Below are 13,343 nucleotides of genomic sequence, written 5' to 3'. Positions count from 1 at the left end.
ACTTCATCAACAACAAAAAGGATGTCCACTCAAAGACACCATCTGAAAGTCACCACTACAAAGACCACAGGTAGATAAATCCACGAAGATGGGAAGAAACCAGAACAAAAGGGATGAAAACACGCAATACCAAAATGCCTCTCCTCCTCCAAGAAATCACAATCCCTCACCAGCAAAGGAACAAAACTGGATGGAGAATGAATCTGTTGTATTGACAGAAAGAGGCTTCAAAAGGTGGGTAATAATAAACTTCTCTGAGCTAAAATAAGTTGTTCTAACCCAATGCAAAGAAACTAAGAACCTTGAAAAATGGTTTGATGAAATGGTAACTAGAATAAACAGCTTAGAGAAGAACATAAATGACTTAATGGAGCTGAAAAACACAACACAAGAATTTGATGAAGCATACACAAGTTTCAATAGCCAAACTGGCCATGCGGAAGAAAGAATATCAGAGATTGAAGATCAACTCAATAAAATAAAATGAGAAGGCAAGAATAGAGAAAAAAGAGTGAAAAGAAATGAACAAAGCCTCCAAGAATTATGGGATTCTGTGAAAAGACCAAACCTACGTTTGATTGGTGTACCTGAATGTGACAGAGTGAATGAATCCAACCTGGAAAACACTCTTCAGGATATTAGCCAGGAGAACTTCCCAACCTAGCAAGGCAGGCCAATATTCAAGTCCAGGAAATACAGAGAACACCAAAAAGATATTCCTCAAGAAGAGCAACCCCAAGGCACAATATCATCAGATTCACCAGGGTTGATATGAAGAAAAAAATGCTAAGGTAGCTGGAGAGAAAGTTCCAGTTACCCACAAAGGGAAGCCCATCAGACTTACAGTGGAATTCTCGGCAGAAACCCTACAAGCCAGAAGAGAGTGGGGGCCAATATTCAACATTCTTAAAGAAAAGAACTTTCAACCCAGAATTTCATATCCAGCCAAACTGAGCTTCAGAAGTGAAGGAAGAATAAAATCCTTTGCGAAAAAGCAAGTACTCAGAGATTTTGTCACCACCAGGCCTGCTTTACAAGAGCTCCTAAAAGAGGCACTACACATAGAAAGGATCAATCAGTACCAGCCATTCCAAAATCACACTGAATGCTAAAGAGCTTCAACATAATGAAGAATCTACAACAACTAACAGGCAAATCAGCCACTTAGAATCAAAATGGCAGTATCAAATTCACACATAACAATATTAACCCTAAATGTAAATGGACTAAATGCACCAATCAAAAGACACAGACTGGCAAATTGGATAAAAAGCCAAAACCCATCAGTGTGCTGTATCCAGGAAACCCATCTCACATGCAAGGATACACAAAGGCTCTAAATAAAGGGATGGAGGAAGATTTACCAAGCTAATGGAAAGCAAAAAAAAGCAGGAGTTGCAATTCTCATCTCTGATAAAATAGACTTTAAAGCAACAAAGATCAAAAGAGACAAAGAAGGCCATTACATAATGGTAAAAGGATCGATAAACAAGAAGAGCTAACGATCCTAAACATATATGGACCCAACACAGGAGCACCCAGATACATAAGGCAAGTTCTTAATGACTTACAGAAGGACTTAGACTCCCACACAATAATAGTGGGAGACTTTAAAACTCCACTGTCAATATTAGACAGATCAACCAGACAGAAAATCAACAAGGATACCCAGGGCTTGAACTCAGACCTGGAGCAAGCAAACCTGATAGACATTTACAGAACTCTCCACCCCAAATCCACAGAATACACATTCTTCTCAGCACCACATCACACCTACTCTAAACTTGACCACATAATTGGAAGTAAAGCACTGCTCAACAAATGCAAAACAACTGAAATCATAACAAACAGCCTCTCAGACCATAGTGCAATCAAGTTAGAACTCAGAATTCAGAAACCGACCCAGAACCGCACAGCTTCATGGAAACCGAACAACTGGCTCTTGAATGTTGACTGGGTAAACAACGAAACGAAGGCAGAAATAAAGAAGTTCTTCGAAACCAATGAGAATGAAGACACAACATGCCAGAACCTCTGGGACACATTTAAAGCAGTCTCTAGAGGAAAGTATATAGCAATAAGTGCCCATATGAGGAGAATGGAGAGATCCAAAATTGACACCCTATCGTCAAAATTGAAAGAGCTAGAGGAGCAAGATTAAAAAAACTCAAAACCCAGCAGAAGACAAGAAATTACTAAGATCAGAGCTGAGCTGAAGGAGATTGAGACACGAAAAACCCTTCAAAAAATCAATAAATCCAAGAGCTGGTTTTTTGAAAAGATCAACAAAATAGACAGACCACTAGCCAGATTGATTAAAAAGAAAAGAGACAACAACCAAATAGATGCAATAAAAAATGATAAAGGGGAAATCACCACAGATTCCACAGAAATTCAAACCATCATCAGAGAATATTACAAACAACTCTATGCACATAAACTAGTAAACCTGGAAGAAATGGATAAATTCCTGGACTCCTGTGTCCTCCCAAGCCTAAACCAGGAGGAAGCTGAAACTATGAATAGACCAATAACAAGGTCTGAAGTTGAGGCAGCAATTAAGAGCCTACCTCACAAAAAAAGCCCAGGTCCAGATGGGTTCACAGCCGAATTCTACCAGACACACAAGGAGGAGCTGGTACCATTCCTTCTAAAACTATTTCAAACAATCCAAAAAGAGGGAAACCTTCCCAAATCATTTTATGAGACCAACATCATCCTGATACCAAAACCCGGCAGAGACCCAACGAGAAAAGAAAACTTCAGGCCAATATCCATGATGAACATAGATGCAAAAATCTTCAATAAAATATTGGCAAGCCGATTGCAACAGCAAATCAAAAAACTTATTCATCATGATCAAGTAGGATTCATCCCAGGGATGCAAGGCTGGTTCAACATACGCAAGTCTATCAACGTAATTCACCACATAAACAGAACCAAAAACAAAAACCACATGATTATCTCAATTGACGCAGAGAAGGCATTTGACAAAATTCAACAGCCCTTTATGCTAAAAACCCTCAATAAACTCGGTATCGATGGAACGTATCTCAAAGTAATAAAAGCTATTTATGACAAACCAACAGCCAATGTCATACTGAATGGTCAAAAACTGGAAGCATTCCCTTTGAAATCTGGCACTAGACAAGGATGCCCACTCTCACCACTCCTATTCAATATAGTACTGGAAGTTCTAGCCAGAGCAATCAGGCAAGAAAAAGAAATAAAGGGTATTCAAATAGGAAAGGTGGAAGCCAAATTGTCTCTATTTGCAGACGACATGATAGTATACCTAGAAGACCCCATCGCCTCAGCCCAAAAACTCCTGAAACTGATAAACAACTTCAGCAAAGTCTCAGGATATAAAATCAATGTGCAAAAATCACAAGCATTCGTCTACACCAATAACAGACTTAAAGAAAGCCAAATCAAGAGCGAACTGCCATTCGCAATTGCTACAAAAAGAATAAAATACCTTGGAATACAACTCACAAGGAACGTAAGGGACCTCTTCAAGGAGAACTACAAACCACTGCTCAACAAAATCAGAGAGGACACAAACAGATGGGGAAACATTCCATGTTCATGGTTAGGAAGAATTAATATCGTGAAAATGGCTATACTGCCCAAAGTAATTTACAGAATCAACGCTATCCCCATCAAGCTACCATTGACTTTCTTCACAGAACTGGAAAAAACCACCATGAACTTCATATGGAACCAAAAGAGAGCCCGCATAGCCAAGTCAATTCTAAGCAAAAAGAACACAGCGGGGGGCATCACACTACCGGATTTCAAACTATACTACAAGGCTACAGTAATCAAAACAGCATGGTACTGGTACCAAAACAGAGATATAGACCAATGGAACAAAACAGAGGCACCGGAGGCAACACAACATACATACAACTATACAATCTTTGATAAACCTGACAAAAACAAGCAATGGGGCAAGGATTCCATGTTTAACAAATGGTGTTGGGAAAACTGGCTAGCCATGTGCAGAAAGCAGAAACTGGACCCCTTCCTGACACCTTACACTAAAATTAACTCCAGATGGATTAAAGACTTAAACATAAGACCTGGCACCATAAAAACCCTAGAAGGAAATCTAGGCAAAACTATCCAGGACATAGGAGTAGGCAAGGACTTCATGAACAAAACACCAAGAGCATTGGCAACAAAAGCCAAAATAGACAAATGGGACCTAATGAAACTCCACAGCTTCTGCACGGCAAAAGAAACAGTCACTAGAGTGGATCGGCAACCAACAGAATGGGAAAAAATTTTCGCAGTCTACCCATCTGACAAAGGGCTGATATCCAGAATTTACAAACAACTCAAGCAGATTTACAGGAAAAAAACAAACAAGCCCATTCAAAAGTGGGCAAAGGATATGAACAGATACTTTACGAAAGAAGACATATATGAGGCCAACAATCATATGAAAAAATGCTCATCGTCACTGGTCATCAGAGAGATGCAAATCAAAACCACATTGAGATACCATCTCACGCCAGTTAGAATGGCGATCATTAAAAAATCTGGAGACAACAGATGCTGGAGAGGATGTGGAGAAAAAGGAACACTTTTACACTGTTGGTGGGAGTGTAAATTAGTTCAACCATTGTGGAAGACAGTGTGGCGATTCCTCAAGGCCTTAGAAATAGAAATTCCATTTGACCCAGGATTCCCATTACTGGGTATATATCCAAAAGACTATAAATCGTTCTACTATAAGGACACATGTACACGAATGTTCATTGCAGCACTGTTTACAATAGCAAAGACCTGGAATCAACCCAAATGCCCATTGATAATAGACTGGATTGGAAAAATGTGGCACATATACATCATGGAATATTATGCAGCAATCAGAAATGAATTCGTGTCATTTGTAGGGACATGGATGAATCTGGAAAACATCATCCTCAGCAAACTGACACAAGAACAGAAAATGAAACACCGCATATTCTCACTCATAGGTGGGTGATGAAAAATGAGAACACATGGACACAGAAAGGGGAGTACTAAACACTGGGGTCTATTGGGGGGAAAAGGGGAGGGCCAGTGGGAGGGGGAGGTGGGGAGGGATAGCCTGGGGAGAAATGCCAAATGTGGGTGAAGGGGAGAAGAAAAGCAAAGCACACTGCCATGTGTGTACCTACGCAACTGTCTTGCATGCTCTGCTCATGTACCCCAAAACCTATAATCCAATAAAAAATTAAAAAAAAAAAAAAAGAAGTAGAGATTGATCAAAACTTGAATTCAGTAGAGAGTTCCAGCACGTAAAGAATTAGTTGCTGTTTTTTTTTTTTTTTTCAAGAACAGTTTCTTTCTAGTGCTCAGGTATAAGCCAATAGCCCTGGGCTACAGAACAAGTAGGGATAATGCTTCAGAAAGTATGCTTGTCATGGGGAGGATAGATGAGATTTGGACTCAAGGCAGGGCCTGACGTGTAGAATGTTGTGCTGGTTGTTTTGAAGATGGGAGGTATTTTGGTGTGTTTTTCATCTTGAGGAGACTTAAATGATATAAAATGGGAAGGAGATTTTATGTAGCAAGGCTCTAGATGGGATGAAATGTTTTCAAGGGGAGTGGTGGGTGATCTTCAATAATAGGAACACTTTCTTCAATAGCCAAGAATAAAGTAATAGTTTACTGAGTTGGCACTCTTAGCTGGTAAGTGTAATAGGACTTCAGGTATTTTGTCCCTTTGAAGAGCAACACCATGAAATACATGGAACTACCCACTAAGGGACTGAGAAATGAAGACATTGCCTAAGGTCATTACCACTCAGAACCGGTCTGATTTAAAAGTCCTGAGCCTGGCAGAGCACAGTAGCTCACATCTGTAATCCCAGCACTCTGGGAGGCCAAGGCAAATGGATCACCTGTGGTTGAGAGCTGGATTCCAGCCTGGCCAACATGGTGAAACACCATCTTTACTAAAAATGCAAAAATTAGCTGGGCATGATGGTGCATGCCTATAATCCCAGTTACTCAGGAAGTTGAGGTAAGAGAATCGCGTTTCATCCCCAATCTGTGCTGAAAGCTCATGTTTTTATCTCTGGTCAGATTGTCACCTTTTGAATACTCCATTCTTTCCAGCAGGAACAGGTTCAACATCACCAGGAGTAGCTTATCTCTCCAGCAGGAACAGGTTCAACATCACCAGGAGTAGCTTATCTCTTGTGGAGAGAAATGTAATTTTTTGTTATAACTCAAACATGTCCTACTTCTGAAAGCTGTTTAAGGCAATAGCCAAAAATAATAGGATGTATAGGACAAAAAAGTAAAATATAAATCTGGTACCACATATGGGAAGGCTGGAATCTCAGAAATAATTGTTCTGTAACAGAAAAGTTGTCTTCTGTGATTATACATAATATTGAACTCTGAGCTACCAAGTATCCATGGCAACAGTAGGAAAATAATCTAAAAATGTTGCACCTCAGGAGAAAGAGCTTTTTTTATTGTGTATTTATTTATTTTGAGATGGACTTTTGCTCTTTTTGCCCAGGCAGGAGTGCAATGGTGTAATCTCAGCTCACTGCAACCTCTGCCTCCTAGGATCAAGTGAAGCTACTGCCTCAGCCTCCCAAGTAGCTAGGACTACAGGCATGTGCCAGCATGCCCAGCTAATTTTGTATTTTTAGTAGAGAACGGGGTTTCACCATGTTGGCCAGGCTGGTCTCAAACTCCTGACCTCAAGTGATCTGCCCACCTCAGCCTCCCAAAGTGCTGGGATTACAGGTGTGAGCCATCACGCCTGGCCTGAGAATGAGTCTTTACACATAATTCATTCTAACAGAAATAGGCCATATAAATCTATATGTAAAATTAGAGAAGAAAACCCTCCACCATTGCTTCCACAGTGCATCTGATCCTGAGGAGCTTGGCATACATGCACAGTGGCCAAGCCCCGAGCTTTGAGGCCTCATGGACAATTTTCTTCCATTACACGTTGTATCTGTTTAACAAACAATTTTATTTTTCCCAGAACTGTTCTAGTTATAAATATTGATTCATTATTTAACAAAAATTAATTCAGCCCCCACTATGGTCGAAACCCTGTTCTAGGTATTTTGGGATGCATCGGTCAGTGCAAATTGAACATTTTGAACAAAGATTCTGCCTTTGTGATGCTTATAGTGGGGTGAAAGGACAGAGATAATAAACCATAAACACAATAAATAAGCAAATTATGTCATGGCAGAAGATGATAAGAGCTATGGAAATAGAAAAATGCAGAGGGCAAGGGGTTTGATAGTGACAGGTGCCTCAGATTCTGTTTGTGGGAATTGGCGATAATAATACTTACGAGGTTTTTATGGGGATTACATGAGTTCACAAATGTAAAATGTTTAGAGTAGCACTTGGTTTTAGTGTAATGCGTAAGTGTTAGCTATTGTTGCAATCTGTCTTATTAGGGAACTCATTCTTATGGCCTCATGTTTGGGGAGTTATGTGTTATTTATTCTAATGGTCTAGGTCTTTGTCTCTCTTTCCTGCAGGCCAGTGTATGTTGGATTGGATGCTGATGCCTGGAAGGAGCTATTTTCTGTGCTCATGAAGCCACACCTGATCAGCTTGACCCTGTTTTACTATATGGACAGTTTCTCTGTGGAAAAGTTTTATCTAGACTACCCACTTGGGGCTGGGCATGGTGGCTCATGCCTATAATCCCAGCACTTTGGGAGACTGAGGCAGGAGAATCATTTAAGGTTAGGACTTCCAGACCAGCCAGGCCAACATAATGAAACCCGTCTCTACTAAAAACATACAAAACTTAGCCAGGCATGGTGGTGGGCACCTATAATCCCAGCTACTCAGGAGGCTGAGGCAGGAGAATCACTTTAACCCAGGAGGCAGAGTTTGAAGGGAGCCGAGATTGCACCACTGTATTCCAGCCTGGTTGACAGAGATACTCTGTCTCAAAAAAGAATTTTAAAAAGCTTCCCTGAGGGTGAAATGTGAGTCTGAACTCATCCCTTGCCCTCATAGAAACTCTGTTAGGATAAGAAAGACAAGTCAAATGATTGAGGGAAAAGTGGAGAGAAAGACAAAGAGAAGGAGAACCAAAAATAAAGAAAGAGAAAATAAAACAATGGAAGAATCTTAAAGGTTGAATTAAATGAGCTAGAATTTAAAGCATCTTGTAAAGTCCAAATGACCAGTTGTTTTCAGTGTATTTGTAAAGGGATTCTCAGGTTACAACTTGCCTCCTTCTCGATGATCTGCTTTTATGAAATCCTTGTAAGATGCATTATGTCATCCCCATTTTATAGTAAGTTAAAGGATATATCCAAGTCTGAATCTCCTGGCCAACCACACAGCTAACAGTTCTAAGGCTTCTGACTAAATTAAGAACTTCTGCCACCCCACATCACCTCTTCAGGAAGCAGGGCCCTTCATACCACAATGGCAAGGAAGGAAGGAAAATGGGCTCTGAAGCATCTAAAGAAGCTCAAGAACCTAGTGACTAAGGTGGTGTCTTAGCCTCAGTTCTCTAGAGAGCAGAGCCTAAGGCAGAGGATTCATGTGCTCCTACTTTGTTAGGGAGCAAGACCCCAAGGAGCAGGCAAGCTGGTCAAGAAGAATGAAGCAGGGACACAGAGAGCCAACAGTAGTCCTCCTTACAGGCTGGCTATCCCCAAGTGCACAGTTCCACAGATCCAGCCTCTAATGAGCTATATAAATCACATCATCTGGGCTACCCATGGAGGGGAAATGGTAGAGAATGCACCCACTGGTCCCACCCCAACAAAGACCCCAGCAATCTGAAACGCTCTGGATTGAGAGTTTCACAGCAGGCATAGCTGGACTCAGGATGGTCCAGCTCTGTGAGGGGAAGGGCATCCGCCATTACCGAGGCAGTCTGCCATGACAGAGACAGTATACTGTTACTAAGGCAGACCACCATTACCAAGGCAGTTCTAACTACACCTCTATAAAAAAAAATGCAAGGAAGTTCACACAGCAGCTAAGCAGAGCCCACAGCAGCTCAGCAACACCTCTGCTGGCAGGCTGTGACTAGGCTACCTCCTTGCTGGGCAGAGGAGCTCTGAAAAAAGGCAGCAGCACATTAGGAACTTATAAATAAAGCCCATCTTCCCAGGATAGAGCACTTGGGGAAAAAGGTGGTTATGAGTTCCACTGCAGCAGACTTAAATGTACCTGCCCAGCAGCTCTGAATGGAACAACGGAGCTCACAGCTCAGCACTTGAGCTCCTATAAGGGACAGACTGTTTCCTCAAGCAGCTCCCCAACTCCCATATATCGAAAGAGACACCTCATAAAGGAGAGCTCAGGCTGACATATGGCGGGTATCCTTCTGGGATGAAGATAGCAGAAGAAACTGGCAGCAACCCTTACTGTTCTGCAGCTGCTGCAGGTGATCCCCAGGCAAGCAGGTCTGGAGTGGACCTCCAGCAGTCCTACAGCAGAGGGGCCTGACTATTATAAGGAAAACTGAAAAACAGAAAGAAATAACTTCATCATCAATACAAAGGATGTCCACTCAGAGACACCATCCGAAAGTCAGTAACCACAAAGACCACAGGTAGATAAATCCACTAAGATGCGAAGAAACCACTGCAAAAAGAATGAAAACACCAAAAGCCAGAATGCCTCTCCTCTTCCAAGAGATCACAACTCCTCACCAGGTAGGGATCAAAGATGGATGGAGAATGAGTCTGATGAATTCACAGAAACAGGCTTCAGAAGATGGGTAATAACAAACTTCTCAGAGCTAAAAGAACATGTGCTAACCCAATGCAAAGAAATTAAGGAACTAGACAAAAGGTTAGATGAGATGCTAACTAGAATAAACAGCTTAGAGAAGAATATAAATGACTTAATGGAGCTGAAAAAAACAGCACAAGAACATCATGAAGCATACACAAGTTTCAATAGCCAAATCGACCAAGCAGAAGAAAGGATATCAGAGATTGAAGATCAACTCAATGAAATAAAAGGAGAAGCCAAGATTAGAGGAAAAGAATGAAAAGAAATTAACAAAGCCTACAAGAAATATGGGATTATGTGAAAAGACCTAATCTATGTTTGATAGGTGTACCTGAATGTGACGGAGAGAATGAATCCAAGCTGGAAAACACTCTTCAGGATATTATCCAGGAGAACTTCCCCAACCTAACAAGACAGGCCAACATTCAAGTCCAGGAAATACAGAGAACACCACAAGGATATTCCCCAATAAGAGCAACCCCAAGGCACATAATTGTCAGATTCACCAGGGTTGAAATGAAGGAAAAAAATGTTAACAGCTGCCAGAGAGAAAGGTTGGGTTATCTAGAAAGGGAAGCCCATCAGACTCACAGTTGATCTCTCAGCAGAAACCCTACAAGCCAGAAGAGAGTGGGGACCAATATTCAACATCCTTAAAGAAAAGAACTTTCAACCTAGAATTTCATATCCAGCCAAACTAAGCTTCATAAGTGAAGGAGAAATAAAATCCTTTATGAATAAGCAATTGCTGAAAAAGGTCGTTACCACCAGGCCTGCCTTACAACAGCTCCTGAAAGAAGCACTAAATAAGAAAAGGAACAACCAGTACCAGTCACTCCAAAAATGTACCAAATGGTAAAGACCATTGATGCAATTAAGAAACTACATCAACTAACAGGAAAAACAACCAGCTATCATCAAAATGGCAGAATCAAATTCACACCTAACAATATTAACCTTAAATGTAAATGGACTAAATGCCCCAATCAAAAGACACAGACTGGCAAATTGGATAAAAAGTCAAAACCCATCGGTGTGCTGTATCCAGGAAACTCATCTCACATGCAGAATCTACAAAAACTAAAAACAGATTTACAAGAAAAAGACAAACCCACTGAAAAGTGGGTCAAGGATATGAACAGACACTTTTCAAAAGAAGACATATATGAAGCCAACAAACTTGAAAAAATGCTCACCATCACTGGTCATTAGAGAAATGCAAATCAAAACCACATTGAGATACCACCTCACACCAGTTAGAATGGCTATCATTAAAAAATCTGGAGACAACTGATGCCAAAGAGGATGTGGAGAAATAGGAACACTTCTACACTGTTGGTGGGAGTATAAATTAGTTCAACCATTGTGGAAGACAGTGTGGCAATTCCTCAAGGACCTAGAAATAGAAACTCCATTTGACCCAGCAATCCCATTACTGGGTATATATCCAAAGGATTAGAAATCATTCTATTATAAAGACACATGCACATGTATGTTCATTGTGGCACTGTTTACAATAGCAAAGACCTGGAACCAACCCAAATGCCCATCGGTGATAGACAACAAGGAAAATGTGGCACATACACACCATGGAATACTATGCAGCCATAAAAAACGATGAGTTTGTGTCCTTTGTAGGGACATGGATGAATCTGGAAACCATCATTCTCAGCAAACTGACACAAGAACAAAAAATCAAACACCACATGTTCTCACTTATAGGTGGGTGTTGAACAATGAGAACACATGGACACAGGAGGGGAGCATCACACACTGGGGTCTGTTGTGGAGGAACTAGGGGAAGGCAGCAGGAGGTGGGGAGGTTAGGGAGGGCTAACATGGAGAAATGCCGATATAGGTGATGGGGAATGGAGGCAGCAAACCACATTGCCATGTATGTACCTATGCAACAATCCTACATGTTCTGCACATGTACCCCAGAATCTAAAGTGCAATTATATATATATATATGAATGAAACTAAAAAGAATGCACCCACTGGCCAGAGGTTTACCTGGGGGGATATGAATCCTCTGCACTTAGAGGCTGCTAACATAAAAGCACCAAAGACAGATCAGCAACAACCTCAACAGGGACCCCCAGGATGGAGGCAAGAGGTTTGCAGTACAGGCTGGAAGAGAGGTACTGAGATGGGTAAGACCAAGAGGATATGAATGGTTATCTGATTCAGTAATCACAGGTATTCATTTACACATTCATAAAATTACATTTCTTGAACAACTAAGTGGCAGTCCTTCTAATTCTTTCATATTCCATGTTCTTTATCAATTGGTCACTACAAAGGTACTGTGTAAATGCATGTTTTTTTTAAACCAGTGGTACAGAGGCACACAGAATAAAGCATGCAGGGCCCACTGCATACTCCTCAATCACTCTCACTCCCCGTCCAATGGAGTCCACTTCTACCCGCAGGGAGGGTGTCCTTCCAGAATCATTTGCAAACACTACATGCACATACACAATTTTGTTTAGTTTTTATTTTAACTTAAATGTGAAGTTAGTTTCTCTCTTCTACAAAGTCAGTGATGTCCAAAAATATTTTCCACTTCACATCTCTCTTACCGTTTGAAAAATGTTGAGTTCACCAATGTCTGTTGTCAGAATCTTTTCTCTACTCTTAAGAACCTTTAGCTTCTGGAAGATTTTAATCTGAGGTATCATATCCTCAGAGAGGATGGAGTTAGGCATCTGTGTGAGGCCTTTGGACACCACTCATGTAGCCTAATAAACTGAAGTAAGATTCTGTTATTATGTCATACCTTGAAATGGGGAACATGAGAAATCAGCCTGAGAGGTTAAAGAGAAAGTGGAAATAGAGCATCTGAGTTGGTCTCAGGGGCCAGTCTCCTGCCACATCCCTCCAGGATTCTGGGACACGGGTTTCTGTGTTCCTTTTGTGTCATTCCGGATGCTGTGGAGTGGGGCTGCTCAGATGGATGCTGGTAGTCCCCCACCTACCCCGCGAGGCCTCCTTCCCCTCACTGGAGCCATTCTCCAGTACTGGCATATCTCTCCTTCCCCACCCTCAGGGGAACAGATATTTTTGTAGTTGAGGCAGAGGCCATGGGACAGACAGGGCCATTTTATTTGGGAGGGAAGGAGAGTTTAGAGAAAATGTGGAAAGCTTCTGCCTCCTTGAGAAGGTGGGGCTCTTCACTCTGGTGTTCCCCTGCGCTCAGGATGGTTCAGCTCAGAGCTCCACAAGTAGGAGATACTCACTCCGTTCCTTGCAGCCCTGCTGTCTCAGTGCCAGTCACTACCTGTTTGCTTTTCTCTCTCTGTCCCTTTCATTACTGTGTAAATCGAGTCCTTGTCCATTTCTCATAAGATGCTTCCTCAGCCTCACTTTCTAGTTAACATTTTCTGATTCTCTGAAATTATTTCCCATCATTCACTGTGTCTGGTATGGCCTCCTCTTTTTCTCCTTCTGCTGCCATGTTTGTCTTGTGCCATCTCCAAGTGGCATAAACACAGGAACCCATTTCCCTCTTCCTGGACCTTTCCATGAGGCTTAGGGTAGCAGGAGAGAACAACAATGATAATGCCCCTTCAGGCTCCCTCTTTTCACAA

The sequence above is a fragment of the Callithrix jacchus genome, chromosome 10 (genome assembly GCF_049354715.1).
Source record: "Callithrix jacchus isolate 240 chromosome 10, calJac240_pri, whole genome shotgun sequence".
NCBI classification, from domain to species: domain Eukaryota; kingdom Metazoa; phylum Chordata; class Mammalia; order Primates; family Cebidae; genus Callithrix; species Callithrix jacchus.
The sequence above is the reverse complement of the archived record's forward strand: the minus strand, read 5'-3'. Positions refer to the sequence as shown.